Raw genomic sequence first — 4,833 nt, 5'->3', positions numbered from 1 at the left:
TCAGGAAGCAACAGTTAGAACTGGACATGGAACAACAGACTGGTTCCAAATAGGAAAAGGAGTACGTCAAGGCTATATTGTCACCCTGCTTATTTAACTTAAATGCAGAGTACATCATGAGAAACGCTGGGCTGCAAGAAACACATGCTGGAATCAAGATTGCTGGGAGAAATATCAATAACCTCAGATATGCAGATGGCACCACCCTTATGGCAGAAAATGAAGACGAACTAAAAAGCCTCTTGATGAAGGTGAAAGTGGAGAGTGAAAAAGTTGGCTTAACGCTCAACATTCAGAAAACGAAGATCATGGCATCCGGTCCCACCACTTCATGGGAAATAGATGGGGAAACAGTGGAAACAGTGACAGACTTTATTTTTCTGGGCTCCAAAATCACTGCAGATGGTGACTGCAGCCTTGAAATTAAAAGACGCTTACTTCTCGGAAGGAAAGTTATGACCAACCTAGATAGCATATTCAACAGCAGAGACATTACTTTGCCAACAAAGGTCCATCTAGTCAAGGCTATGGTTTTTCCTGTGGTCATGTATGGATGTGAGAGTTGGACTGTGAAGAAGGCTGAGCCCCAAAGATTGGATGCTTTTGAACTGTGGTGTTGTAGAAGACTCTTGAGAGTCCCTTGGACTGCAAGGAGAACCAACCAGTCTCTTCTAAAGGAGATCAGCCCTGGGATTTCTTTGGAAGGAATGATGCTGAAGCTGAAACTCCAGTACTTTGGCCACCTCATGCGAAGAGTTGACTCATTGGAAAAGACTCTGATGCTGGGAGGATTGGGGGCAAGAGAAGAAGGGCACGATAGAGGATGAGATGGCTGGATGGCATCACTGACTCGATGGACATGAGTCTGGGTGAACTCCGGGAGTTGGTGATGGACAGGGAGGCCTGGCGTGCTGGGATCATGGGGTCGCAAAGAGTCGGACACGACTGAGTGACTGATCTGATCTGATCTGATGTCTTCTTTGGAGAAATGTCTGTTTAGTTCTTGGCCCATTTTTTTTTATTGGATAGTTTATTTTTCTGGAATTGAGCTGCAGGAGCTTCTTGTATATTTTGGAGATTAGTTCTTTCCCAGGTTCTTCACTTGCTGTTATTTTCTCCCATTCTGAAGACTGTGTTTTCACCTTGCTTAGAGTTTCCTTTGTTGTGCAAAAGCTTTTAAGTTTAATTAGGTCCTATTTGTTTATTTTTTCTTTTATTTCCAATATTCTGGAGGTGGGTCATAGAGGATCCTGCTGTTATTTACATCGGAGAGTGTTCTGCCTATGTTTTCCTTTAGGACTTTTATAGTTTCTGGCCTTACATTTAGATCTTTAATCCATTTTGAGTTTGTTTCTGTGTATGGTGTTAGAAAGTGTTCTAGTTTCATTCTTTTACAAGTGGTTGACCAGTTTTCCCAGCACCACTTGTTAAAGAGATTGTCTTTTCTCCATTGTATATTCTTGCCTCCTTTGTCGAAGATAAGGTGTCCATAGGTACATGGATTTATCTCCGGGCTTTCTATTTTGTTCCATTGATCTATATTTCTGTCCTTGTGCCAGTACCATACTGTCTTGATGACTAGCTTTGTAGCAGAGCCTGAAGTCAGGCAGGTTGATTCCTCCAGTTCCATCCTTCTTTCTCAAGATTGCTTTGGCTATTCGAAGTTTTTTACATTTCCATACAAATTGTGAAATTATTTGTTCTAGTTCTCTGAAAAATACCGTTGGTAGCTTGATAAGGATTGCATTGAATCTATTGATTGCTTTGGGTAGTATACTCATTTTCACTATATTGATTCTTCCAATCCGTAAACATGGTATATTTCTCCATCTATTTGTGTCATCTTTGATTTCTTTCATCAGTGTTTTATAGTTTTCTATATATAGGTCTTTTGTTTCTTTAGGTAGATTCATTCCTAAGTATTTTATTCTTTTCATTGCAATGGTGAATGGAATTGTTTCCTTAATTTATCCTTCTGTTTTCTCATTGATACTGTATAGGAATGCAAGGGATTTCTGTGTGTTAATTTTATATCCTGCAACGTTAGCATATTCATTAATTAGCTCTAGTAATTTTCTGGTGGAGTCTAAAGGGTTTTCTATGTATAGGATCATGTCATCTGCAAATAGTGAGAGTTTTACTTCTACTTTTCCAATCTGGATTCCATTTATTTATTTTTCTTCTCTGATTGCTGTGGCTAAAACTTCCAAAACTATGTTGAATAGTAGTGGTGAGAGTAGGCACCCTCGTCTTGTTCCTGACTTTAGGGGAACTGCTTTCAATTTTTAACCATTGAGGATAATGTTTGCTGTGGGTTTTTCATATACAGTTTTCATTATGTTGAGGCATGTTCCTTCTATTCCTACTTTCTGGAGGGTTTTTATCACAAATGGATGTTGAATTTTGTCAAACGCTTTGCCTGCATCTATTGAGATAACCATATGGTTTTTATTTTTCAATTTGTTATCGTGGTATATCACATTGATTGATTTGCGGATATTGAAGAATCCTTGCATCCCTGGGATAAAGCCCACTTGGTCATGAGGCATGATCTTTTTAATATGTTGTTGGATACTGTTTGCTAGAATTTTGTTAAGGATTATTGCATCTATGTTCGTCAGTGATATCGGCCTGTAGTTTTCTTTTTTTGTGGCATCTTTGTCAGGTTTTGATATTAGGGTGATGGTTGCCACATAGAATGAGTTTGGAAGTTTACCCTCCTGTGCAATTCTCTGGAAGACTTTGAGTAGGACAGGTGCTAGCTCCTCTCTAAATTTTTGGTAGAATTCAGCTGTGAAGCTGTCTGGTCCTGGGCTTTTGTTTGTTGAAAGATTTCTGATTACAGTTTCAATTTCTGTGCTTGTGATGGGTCTGTTAAGATTGTCTATTTCTTCCTGGTTCAGTTTTGGAAAGTTATGCTTTTCTAAGAATGTGTCCATTTCTTCCAAGTTGTCCATTATATTGGCCTATAGTTGCTGATAGTAGCCTCTTATGAGCCTCTATATTTCTGTGTTGTCTGTTGTGATTTCTCCATTTTCATTTCTAATTTTCTTGATTTGATTCTTCTCCCTTTGTTTCTTGATGAGTCTGGTTAATGGTTTGTCTATTTTAGTTATCTTCTCGGGGAACCAGCTTTTAGCTTTGTTATTTTTTACTATGGTCTCCTTTGTTTCTTTTTCACTTATTTCTGCCCTAAATTTTATGATCTTGGGTTCTTCCTTTTCTAGTTGCTTTAGGTGTAGAGTTAGATTGTTTATTTGCCTTTTCTCTTGTTTCTTGAGGTAGGCTTGGATTGCTATGATCCTTCCCCTTAGCAATGCTTTTACTGAGTCCCATAGGTTTTGGATTGTTGTGTTTTCACTTTCATTCATTTCTATGCATATTTTTATTTCTTTCTTGATTTCTTCTGTGATTCGTTGATTATTCAGAAGTCTGTTATTTAGCCTCCATATGTTTGTACTTTCAATAGTTTTTTTCCTGTATTTGACATCTAATCTTCCTGCATTGTGATCAGAAAAGATACTTGGAATGATTTCAATTTTTCTGAATTTACCAAGGCTAGATTTATGGCCCAGGATGTGATCTATCCTGGAGAAGATTCCATGTGCACTTGAGAAAAAGGTGAAATTCACTGTTTTGGTGTGAAATGTCTTATAGATATCAATTGAATCTAACTGGCCCATTTGGAGAAGGCAATGGCAACCCACTCCAGCACATTTGCCTGGAAAACCCCATGGACAGAGGGACCTGGTAGGCTTCAGTCCATGCGGTGGCAAAGATAGGACACAACTGAGCGACTTCACTTTCACTTTTCACTTTCATGTATTGGAGAAGGAAATGGCAACCCACTCCAGCACTCTTGCCTGGAGAATCCCAGGGACGGTGGAGCCTGGTGGGCTGCCATCTCTGGGGTCGCACAGAGATGGACATGACTGAAGAGACTTAGCAGCAGCAGCAATTTGTCCATTGTATCATTTAAAGTTTGTGTTTCCATGTTAATTTTCTGTTTAGTTGATCTATCCATAAGTGTGAGTGGGGTATTAAAGTCTCCCACTATTATTGTTTTACTATTAATTTCCCGTGCATATTTGTTAGCATTTGCCTTACATATTGTGGTGTTCTTATGTTGGGTGCCTTTATATTTATAATTGTTGTATCTTCTTCTTGGATTGACCCTTCGATCATTACATAGTATCCTTCTTTGTTTCTTTTCATGGCCTTTATTTTAAAGTCTATTTTATCTGATATGAGTATTGTTACTCTTGCTTTCTTTTGGTCTCCATTTGTGTGAAATATCTTTTTCCAGCCCCTCACTTTCAATTTGTATATGTCCCTTATTTTCAGGTGGGTCTCTTATAGGCAGCATATATAGGGGTCTTATTTTTTTATCCATTCAGCCAGCCTTTGTCTTTTGGTTGGGGCATTCAGCTCATTCACGTTTAAGGTAATATTGATAAGTATGATCCCGTTGCCATTTACTTTGTTGTTTTGGATTCAAGTTTATAAACTTTTTCTATGTTTTATGTCTAGAGAAGATCCTTTAGCATTTGTTGAAGAGCTGGTTTGGTGGTGCTGGATTATCTCAGCCTTTGCTTGTCTGTAAAGCTTTTGGTTTCTCCTTCATATTTGAATGAGATCCTTGCTGGGTAGTAATCTGGGTTGTAGGTTTTTCTCTTTCATCACTTTAAGTATGTCCTGCCATTCCCTTCTGGCCTAAAGAGTTTCTATTGAAAGATCAGCTGTCATCCTTATGGGAATTCCCCTTGCTTGTTTTTTGTTGTTTTCCCCATGATGCTTTAATATTTGTTCTTTGTGTTTGATCTTCATTAGTTT

This window comes from Bison bison, unplaced genomic scaffold (genome assembly GCF_000754665.1).
Source record: "Bison bison bison isolate TAMUID 2011002044 unplaced genomic scaffold, Bison_UMD1.0 scf7180017864240, whole genome shotgun sequence".
Taxonomy (NCBI): Eukaryota; Metazoa; Chordata; class Mammalia; order Artiodactyla; family Bovidae; genus Bison; species Bison bison.
The sequence above is the reverse complement of the archived record's forward strand: the minus strand, read 5'-3'. Positions refer to the sequence as shown.